The following is an 11,362-nucleotide window of genomic DNA, read 5'->3' as shown; positions in this document are numbered from 1 at the left end:
GACTGGGAGGGGGAAAATACTTATAAGTAAATGTAAATAAATAAAAACAAAAAATTTTAAAATGACGTTGTGTAAGTCGTTACTTCCCTCTTAATCGGGTCGAAATGAAAATACCCGCCTCGGGGGTACCCCCTCGGCGTACACGCTCTCGGGTCATGATTCGCACGAGCGGGGGTATTTTCTTTCATGAACACCCCTACTGGGTTAGTAACCTACACTATCGTCTGCTACCGACCGAGTAAGTCGGCTTTTGTGTTTTTGTTGGGTTTACGTTGCGCTGACACATTTATAGGTCCTTTAGCGATTTCCAGTTTTCTTGGGGGGGAATACCCCAGTGCCCAAAACGTGCATTTTTCATCACGGCGAGCACCTGTTTAATGTCTTCCCACATGGGAATTCAACACCGCGCAAAGTCTTGAACCCGCACGGGGGGAAACGGTTTAAGTCACGATCAAAACCACTGGGCCAGGGAGACCCACCCCGGGGTAGGTCGGATTTTTTAAACCAACTAAAATAAATAGCATTTGGTAAAAAAGAAAAACAAAATTTAAACCAAGTCATTCATTTTAATAAAATTTTCAAAGCGCTTAAAAATATGATTTTATACCTTTTTGTTAAAATTTCCCCTTTCAGCTTTTTTAAAATTTAAAAATTTTAAGCAAAAAATGTTTTCTTTCCTTTGACTTTTGTTTCAAAGTAATTTGCAGATGTTCTATGAATAGTCGGTGGCATAACGAGGACATAGGAATTTTTTTTTCGTGCGCACGTTTGCTCCCCGGCGTATGTGGAATTCACACGTGCACGGGTGATAACATCACGTGCGCAAGTACAGCTATCCGTTCGCACGTTATACCCCATGTGCCATGTGATAACTAACACGTGCCAGTTTTAGCTGATCAATAAAAGATCATGAAAGACTGCAATTTTTAAATGGATGCTTTCAAAAGGGAATTTTATTTTTTTAGCGAAATTTACAAAGTAAGTTTTTCTTTTTTTTTTTGGGGAAAAAAAGATTGATTCTCGTTGTTTCGTTGGTAATTTTTCACTTCGCCGTGCACTAACAACGCGATGTGATAGTACAGTGTTAGCTAAGACAGTTTTTTTACGTGCGCAGTTTTTAATCAACACTGCACGGGGGTATTAACATTGCGAATGTGGTGCTAACTGTGCGCACGTGATAAATAAAAGTTTCCTATGTCCCCTTATCCACCGTAGTATTCACTGTTCCAAGATATTTATTTCTCGTGGATGTAGTGCCCCTTTAGTTTGACCTGCACATGTAAATATTTCGTATATTTCCGAAAATTCATTTTAAATGTCTAAACATAATGCGTTGCACATATTACATAATAATTCTTATTGATATTTTTCTTTAGCATGGGAGCCTCTGGGGCCGAGTGGAAAGGTCGTGCTTCAAATCACTTGCTCCTATCGGTGGATTCGACCTCATCGGGGTTAAATTTTTCATTGGGAAACCATCCGCTTGCTTACGGAAGGTGGGTGGTTTACCCATACCTGAGGTCTTCCTCCCCATCAAAGGGGGAAAGTTGCCATTAACCTATAATTGTGTCGGTGCGACTTTAAATCAAAAAAAAAAAAAAAAAAAAAAAAAAAAAAAATACTTTTCATGTGCAGGTCTGAGGGGCAAAGCTTTTATTGCCAATATCGGGTAGGGGTTCGATTTTGGCCATACCTTTTCCCTAAATTTTAGTTGCAAACTTTCCCCTTTTTTGTCATAAAAACGCCCCGTGATTTTATGGTCCATTTTTTAAAGTTCCCAAATTTTCATCCGTTGAAAAAAGTCGATTTTTTAAAATATTCTAGAAAAAACGACCATTACCTGTCAAAAAGCGTAAGAAAAAAAAATATTTTTGAGAAAAAAATTTTAAAAATTCTAAGATAAAAAGGTACGAAAACATCACTTTACTTTACTTTAAAAAAAAGAAACCGTGGAAACGTGGAGGGGGCCGATTAACTGTATAAAAAAAAAATATTGCTTAAAATTAAGAAAACCGGGAAAACAGACAAAGATTAATGAGGGGCCTTTCATTAAATAAAATGATATAAGCATTTACATGTTTTTCCCCATCCCCCACGAAAAAAAACTGTCTATAATTTCGTCGAACAGTTTTCCTGAAACAAAAATTTGATAAAAATTGTTGATATTAACAAAAAAATAGATAGCCCATGTCCCCTAACCGGTCTGACAATTTCAACTTTTTTTTACCCTGCAAATATCAAACCGATGAATGAGTTAAAACAAATTAGCGAAAATTTAAATGGGAAATTTTTAATGCATGATTTTTTCCCGTCCAACATTGAGAACACGTTTTCGCGCGTTCTTCCCCCCGGGGCGATAACATCTGCCAAGTGACCGCACGCGTAATCTGTATATTGCATATTTCAGGGGGGAAAGGAAGTCCGAGAAATACTTATTTGATTTAATATTTTTATTTTTTAATAAACTGTTTATTTTTTTTGAAAAACCCAAAAAAAACCATATTTCAATAATTGGGAAACCGGGTTCGTTTCATTGCTTTAACAAATTCAGAAGCGTCAAAAAGGTCAGTTTAATTTTGTAATCTAATATAAAAAAAAGAAATTCAAAAAAGCCTTAAATATTTTCATTCATTCCCCATCTTATCATTCGTTGATTTTTTTTCCCAAAACCCCAATTTAACATTATTTTATTCTTCTTTCATCCAATAGTCTCAACGATGTCGTCATCCAAAGTTGATTTCAAGTGTTTGAAAAAAAAAAATATGTGCAAAAACATTTGATAAATACCTTTGGGTTTTTTAAAAAAGATTAAATTTTGCAAACAAAAAAAACCCTATAGAAGTTTTTCGTAGAAGTAGGTAGCTGAATAAGGCGGCACGCACATTCTTTCTTTTGATAAAAACCCTAAAATCTCGGAAAAGCATTAATGAAGTTAATAATTACAATTTTTATATTTAGAAGATGGGCCCGGAATCGACAAAAAAACGCTTTTTTTTTAGATGCATTTTTAAAAAAAAAATGCATAATACCATAGATCTTTTCCGTCGATTTTTCCCCCCAAAATTTTGCGTAATGACCCCTGTATTATTGAAACGCCCAATTTTTTTTAAACTTTTTTGAAAAGCGTAACTTTTTCATTCACTATCGTTTCCCAAAAAATAAAAAAGGAGAAAAAGGGGGGGGTGTGGGGTGGGGGGGGGGGGGTTGGGGGGGGGGGGGTCACCTTTTAAGAATTCGACTATTTACCTTGCTTTTCCCCTCCCCCCAATAAAATTGATCCCTTAAGTGTTTCGGAAATTTGGGGCCATGATCTTTACGTTCGATTTCACTTAGTAAAATGCAACCTTTTAACATGTCCATACGATACTTATTACTGTTAAATTCAAGGCGGGGTAATTTTTGTACTGATTCCTCCGTCTGCAAAATTTCTGACATGAGTGAAAAAACAGAAAGTAAATCCCCGAGAAAAAAAAAAAGACGATTAAAGACAGAAGAAGGAAGTGATTGTAATAAAAAAACCCATAAAAAAACCTACCCTTTGTCGTAAGTGGGTTAACATATTTTATGACCCAGCTTAAAACAACACGCCGGTATTTTTTTTCCAAGGCAATATTGAAACACAATAAAATTTTTAAAAAGGTAAATTAAACATTGAATCAACTAAATTATTTTTTTTTTAAATGTAACTATATGAAATTTTGGGGCTAAAATAAATTTAAGAAAAACGCTTTTAAACGAATACTTAAAAAAGGCACTGGCCCCAGATCGTTCGACAAAAAAAAATATATAATTGAGCCGTGCATGAGAAAACCAACATAGTGGGGTTTTGACTACATGGATCGAGACCAAATAACCTTTTTAACAATACATCGAGCCACCCCAAAAAAAAAAAAACAACTAGGGGGTTTTTCGCCCACATGGACCAGACCTGCCGGTCTGCGCATTGCTCGGGATCCATGCTGTTCCCCAACATTCTCTAATTCCAATAGGCTTGAAAGCGAACAGAAGGATCCGATGCACGGGCGGTCTCGACCCAAAGCGGGTCGAAAACCCACTTTTGGGATTTCTCATGGCAGGGATTAATTTTTTAAGATTTTGGGAAAAATAAAGGGTGATAGCTACGAATACTGCCCGGCCCAAACTATAATGTTGCGGAAACACTAAATTAGTGTTTTAATAATTTTTACGACAAAATTTGTATTTTTTAAACGGTTTTTAACCTAAACCCTTCATTCTGGTAACGACAGCGGAAAACTTTTTATTGCCGCTGCGGTCGGGGTTCTTTTTCCGGGCGCGACCATCTATTTTAAGTTTCAAAATGTGCCAACTTCAGTTTAAAAGGGGTATCCTTGATAAGAATTTGCTTTTTTCGAAAAAACCCAATTTGTAGAATTTTATCGTAAAATATTCCTGTCATTTTAAAGGGAAAAAATTTTTAAAGGGAAAATTAAAGCCGGTTTTTCCTAGGGCCCCAATATTTCGGAAAAGAAAAAAAAAAAGGAAACAATAAACCTCGCGGGGGGGGAAAAAACTATTTGCATGTCTACCGTTTTTTTGTACTCAGCCAGGGCCCTTTTCCCTGCAGAAAAGACATGCGCTTTTGCAAAACCAAGCTTCTGAAAAAAGAAGTGGGCATTTTTTTAGGAAAAAATAGAGATGCGGAAAAACGATCTTCAAACATTCATAAACTAGTACTATTTTTTTCATTTAACCACGATTAGACATGTATTTGGCAACTCTTATAGGGAAAAAAAAGTAAATTACATTGTACTCGATAAAATTTTAGCTGGCCCTGAGAAAAACAAACTTAGGGTTTCGACCAGCATGGACCAAGACCCGCCCGCGCATCTGCGCATTTGGGGAGGACCATGCTGTTCCAAACATTTTTTTCCAATTTCCCTGGATTTAAAAAACGAAAGGATGGCTGGTTGGTCTGGGTCCATGCTGGTGGCAAAACCACTTGTCGGTTTTTCCCCCATGGGACGGTCATTTTTTATATTTTAGTTAGGTTTAAACTATAAGTTTGGGTAATTTTAAATCCAGATTTTCATTAAGTTTTTTTATTTTGATACTTTAATCAGGGTTGTGAATTTAAAAACCGAGAGCATTACATTTTTTTGAACATAAAGAATGAGACGTTTATATGAATTTTCTTTTCTAAGAAAATTTAAATGACCGCGAAATTGGAAAAACTGGAAAACTTTAGTGTTTAAAACCCAAAAATAAAAAGTTTAGAGGGAAATATATCGTTTAGAACTTTCAGTCACAAAGTTTAAAGAGTTTTTGAAAAATTAAATTTAAAAAAAACTTAAACGCGACGTTATTCACTCGAATATTTTATCAAAACGTCAAAAATTTTTTATTCATTTTGATAAGTTTTACCGGGGGAATTTCGTATGGGGGACAGGTTGGGAACACAATTTAGCAAGTACGTTGGTTTAAATTATACCGTGGCTTGTTTTGACATTTTTGGTAGGAATAAAAATGGGGGGTGTTATTTAGATCCCATTTCCGCACTTTATGGCTTTTGAAGTTTGTGACAGGTTTAAAAATCTCTCTTTAAAAAAGTTCTCCCGTACTTACGTTATTACTGTACTCAGTTTGAAGACAAACCAATCAAAATGAGTGAGGATTGACCGGAAAAACTATGACGGCAATGAAAACCTGCTTTTATATTAAATATAATTTGGGGGGTAGATTTTAAAAGTAAAAAACCAAAAATGCAAAAAAAACACGTAGAAACTTTTATTTAAAAACAACAGGGAAATTTAATGATATTTAAATTTCTTTTGGCGACGAAAAGAGTTTGGTGCGTTCTGCACTTAAAAAAGGTTTGTCTTTCCCCGCCCCCCATTTCATTTTATTCTCATAATTTTCAATCATTTAATAGAATAATTTTCAGTATCTATGAATTGCAAAAGGGCCCCTTTTTATAGCTTTTAAAGCGTGCATTTTTTTATTCCAGGGTGACACAAGGTTGTTTACTGGGGAACAAAACGGGGCGACTATTTTTTTTTCACTAGAGAATATATTATGTGTGAAGATTTTACTATTTGATCAACAGATGCCGACAGACAGCCGGGTGAGCCATTCTTCCAGTGACATTCACAAAACAATAAAAAAATTGTACTTATTTAGATCGAAAACGAAAATTTTTCCTGGGTTCTCATTTTTAACCTGCTTACATACGTGTTCCCGCACAAACCCAACAGCGTCTTTTTAAAAAACGCTCGTTTTGAAAACATCTTCAGGCATTGAGGGGGTGTACTGCTCTTTTTGCAGCGGCAAATCGAAACGCCTATAGCGGGAATCAACTTCATGGGGGAAAAACAAACATGTAAAACAGTAGGCGAATGCTATTTTTCAAATTTGAAATAAATAATTGAGCCGTCCAGAGATAAACCCAAAAAGGGGTTTGCGACCAGCTGGCTTCGACCACCTGCCACCGGGTCATGCTTTTCTTTTTAAAGTTTTTGCAATTTCTGTAACTTTTTGCGAACCTGGATCCTGATCAGACTCGCGAATGCGCAGGTGGCTGGGCCATGCTGGGCGCAAACCCCTATGTTGGTTTCTTAGGCGGCCATATTAAAATGCTTGATGTATTGATTTCTATATTTTAATTCTGCTTATTTTTTTGGAAAAAAATGAAAATGATTCTAACGTTTTTAAAAACGATTTAAAAATATTTAAATTGAATAAAAATGTTATTTAATTTGACAGTCTCCCTTTTTTAACAATTATTTTTTCTCATACAGTCTTTGTCTTGCTTTTTTCAAAAATACCTTTTGCTGTAGGGATGATTGACATTCATTTTTTTTATCTTTAAGGTGTGCCCATATACAAATCGGTTTACATAAATGAAAAAATAGGGATTTGTATACTACACATGTCATAACGGGAAAAGTCCTGGTAAATGTTCTTTTAAAATACTGGGCCCTGAATTCCCGAAAACGAAAACCCAAATTTATTAAATGTGAGACAAATGGAGTTTGGTATACCTTTATCTTTCATAAATGGGGAAAAACCTGGCCCCCCCCATATCAAAAGCTACAGGGTTTGTAACCCCCTATATTTGATGCAAATACATTCCCTAAGACACAAGAAAGGGACCGAATGCGATACCTGCATTACGGGGGTAGTCTGTAGTCCGTAAGTAAAAAATACAGTTTTTGTTTTTTCCCCCGTATTGCTAAGTACGGGTCCCTAATTGCGTATCCATGCATATAGGGGTTAGTCCGTACCCTATTCAAAAAGTCAGTTTCGTATTGCCCCGGATATGGCAAAAGGACGGGACCGTATACTTAGTATATCATGGTTACGGAAAAATCCGAAGCCCTATATTAGAAAATACAAGTCCGTATTTCCCGTATATTCGATGCAATCACAGTCCGTTATGACAAAAAAACGGGGTCCGTATATTGGAAAATACAGGCTCGTACGTTTCCGTAATTTTAAAAACGGAAAGTATACGGGAAAAAATCTCAAAACCCTTCGAATACTGAAAATGAAACTTAAGTTAAAAACAGGAACGAAAAAACACCCTTTCTAGGGGTTTATTTTTTAAAATTCGTATATTGGGGAAATATCATTTTTTAAATTTTGGGGTTCGGGGTCCCGTATATGCTGAAAAATATACGGACTTCCCTTACTAATGTTCCGAAACGGGGTCGTTATTAGGTACGTATATTTTTAATAACATCCCGATACTCCCGATTTTTCGAAATATACGGGACCGTACACTCCGTTTTTTGACCTTTTTCGCAGTGAAAAAATACACACTTTATTTATATATATTAGTACTGGTTGGGTATTATTTTCCGGACAGGACCAGTTTCGGGACACATGTAATGTCCGCTTTATTTTTGTTTTTTATTCATGTAATTCTTTCATCTAATCTTAGTGTTTGTTCTTTAGTCTACAACAAACCACTATATCATAAGGCGAAAAATGTTTTGGTTTTTGATGATAACCACCTGCGTTTTAAAACAATTTTTGTCTTAAGGGGATGAAGATAGCAATGCCCTGCGCAGTGTCCCCCTGTGAGGTATCAAGGGGGAAGAATAATTAAACTACATAATGGTTGTTGTGATAAATGTTCACTTTTAATTTCACGGTCAAAGTTTTCGTAAAATGCAGGGTTCGATTTTTGCCCAAAAATTTTTCCTATCTATTGGAATTATTAAAAAACGTTTAGACAAATTGAGTTTTTTTATAGACGACTTTTGGGTTTTCTTTCGTAGCTGCTGTTTAACTCGGGTTAGTTTCATTGCAATTTTGAAGAGATGAATGATAAAGAAATGTGTAGAAAAAAGTTTAATTACTTTTTTTGAATCAAATTAAAAAAACACCCTCAAAATATTTGCCGGCTACTTTTTACCTAGGGGAAAATAACTTCTTTAGTGACCCCCTTTGAGGGCCCCCTGGAACCCTATTTTCGCCACAAGGGGATGCTGATTATAAAACATGGGTGCGGAAGGAGTGAAATTTGTTAGTGGGGTTCATTTATGCAAACTTTTTTTAGGGGAAAAATGGACGAAATATGAAAATTGTCCGGAAAAAGGTTCCCAACCTTACGTAAAACTTTTAAGTGGGTTTTTTTACTATGAAGCAAAAATCAAATATATTTAGTGAAAAAGGCAATGAAATCTATAATTAAAGTAGATCACCGTCATTTTTCAATTATTAAACGACTTATTAAATAAGAAATGCGGGCTCGCCGAAATTTATAAAATTTTTTTTTTAAAAAAGTTTTAAGAATTCAAAGTAGAAAGACACAAATGTGATATTTTTATTTCACATGTCTAGGCAGAGGATCAAATTTTACTGTTTCATTCAACTCGTTTGAGAAAATCAATTTTAAAAGAATTTCATATGTAAGATGTATATATTTAATTTAAGAGATTCTTTTATAGCAAATACTGCTATCAGTCAAAGCCTGACTGATATCTCATCTTCTGATACACTGTGACTGCAAAAGACATTAAGTTTCTTATACTACTTGAAAAGTTTTTTAAACACTGTTAGCGTCAGGAATTTTCAAAAAACCAAAAAAAAATCTCTAACTTCAGTTTAAAATTTTCTTTTACATCCTAAGTATTTAGCTAAACATCAAAATAGGTAGACGCCCCCTCCCGCACATTATCTGTTGTCATCCCAGTACGTTTTAAACCCCTGTGAAAATTTACTTAATCGCGTATTTTCTTTTAAATTTACTTTTCCATAACTTGGCATTAGAAGCGGTTTTACTAATAATGGTCAATACCCCGTTTTTTTCAATACTTCCATAATGCTTTAACCCCTTTTCAGCGCTTTTCTAAGTATTTTTACCGCCGATTGTTTGTCCGACACCTTTTTGCGATGTTTTTTACCTTTTGGGACGTCGAAAAAGATACGTTTTCCTTCTTGAATCCTTATTTCTGTGACTCTTTTTTCTTAAAATGATTTTGTTCCCTTTAGCGATTTTTGTATTTCTTACATATTTGTAAGTTTCTTTCTTCGGATTTTGGTTTCGTATTTTTAGAATAAGATCAAATTTATGTCTTATTTTTTTCAATGTACGGGGTTTTATTTAAAACAGGGGAAAAAAACAGGAGTTTTGATTGTCTGTTCTTGAATAAGGCTTTTTTGCTTTTTGTCGCCTTCTATATTGTTTTAAAGATTTGCATCCAATGTATTTTTTTTTGTATTGACTTAAACGTCGTTTTTTTTACTTCTGTTTTGGGTTTGGAACCCTTAAAATGCTGTTTAAAGTCGTCTTTCTAAGGGGATAAGGGATCGTAATATCGTTATGCTGACACCTTCTTTAAGGGACATTAATGTTGTTGATGCGTACGTCCGGTGGAAAGGGAAAAGTTCTGCTGTGGGCTGAAACTGTGTTTAAGAGAATTACCCGTGTTTACGCTGTCTACCCGCGATTTAAGAAACATCGTTTTGGCGCTGTAGAAGTAATATCTCTTTTTGTGCTTTTTACCCTTTCGGAAAAGATAGTAGCTGTTTTTAGGGGTCTTCCCGACGGGAAGGGATATAACGTTGCGATACCGTACTTTCCCCGGGGTGGAAGAAGCTTCAAATGCTGTGTACTTTCCCTTTTGTGGAAGAAATATCAAGTGTTGTTTATGTGGACTTCCCGGGGTGGAACGGCCTTTAATGGTCGAGGGCCACTTCTTGTTTTGAAACGATTTTTACTGTTGCTAGTTTCTACTTACCGGTTTTTTAAAATTTTTTGTTGTTAATGCTGTACTAGTGATGTGGGAGAGCCTTTAATGTTTAATGCCGAAAAATTTCCGGGACGGGAAAGGAACTTTATTTTTTGTTTATCACTTTCAGTGTCAAAGGACTTTATTTTTGTTGATGTCGTACTTTTAGCTTGGAAGGATTTTTTTTTGTTGATGTACAATTCCGGGTTTTTAACGAGCCAAAATGTTTAAATGATTTACTTTCCGATGTGGAAGAAACATTTATGTCGGCGATGTTTACTTCCCAGTTTTTAAAGGGAAACCCTTTTCTGTTTTTAAAACCATACTTTCCCATGCGGGAGGGGAAGAAAAATTTAAATGTTTTTGAGTTTGCTTCCCCGGTGTGGAAAAAACCTTACTGTTTTTAATGTCTACTTTCCCCAAGTGGAAAAAAATTCTCAATGCTGTTTTTTATTTCCCAATTTCGTCAGGTTCTTTGAGGGACAGACGTTTTACCTTTCCCTTTGGAAAACGCTGATGATAAAAACGATGTGTATTCTTTACTTAAAATCCAAACTGGGCCTAGTAATTCTTCACTGTCAAACGTTTCTGTAATTGGAGCTACAGATATTTTTTTAAATCCCGTCTGTAGATTTAGAATCAGTTATACTGTCATTTGATATTATCAAATTGTTGTAGTGCCAAAAGTGAAGTTGTTTCCCTTTCTGTTGCGGGAAGAAGATATTTTTGTTTCTGCTGTTGGCAGTGTATATATTTTTCCCATGTTGTTGATGCAGCGATGTTGTTTTCCTTCATATTAAAGGGTTGAAGTTTTCCGTTGATGCTGCAGGCACTAAAGATATTTCTTTTTCTGTTGCTGGCAATGAAGGTATTTCCGTTTGCGTTTCTGTTGCTGGCAATGAAGGTATTTCCCTCTGGTCGGGGAAAAAACCCTTGGTTTGCCAGGGGGGGGGGCAAAAAAACCCCCCGGAATAAGATATTTCCTTTTTGCCTGAAATTTTGCTCGTTTTTGGGAATGGAGTTTTGTTGTTGGGCAATGAAAATGATTTTTTTGATGTTGTTTCTGTTTTTAAAGAATAAATTTATGGCCCTAAGAAAACGATGAATCGTTTTTTAATATTTTTGCAGGGTTTTTTCGTTACTTTTTTGACATATAGGTTTTTTTT

The sequence above is a fragment of the Mercenaria mercenaria genome, chromosome 17 (genome assembly GCF_021730395.1).
Source record: "Mercenaria mercenaria strain notata chromosome 17, MADL_Memer_1, whole genome shotgun sequence".
In the NCBI taxonomy this organism is placed as follows: domain Eukaryota; kingdom Metazoa; phylum Mollusca; class Bivalvia; order Venerida; family Veneridae; genus Mercenaria; species Mercenaria mercenaria.
This window is presented reverse-complemented; position numbering follows the sequence as displayed.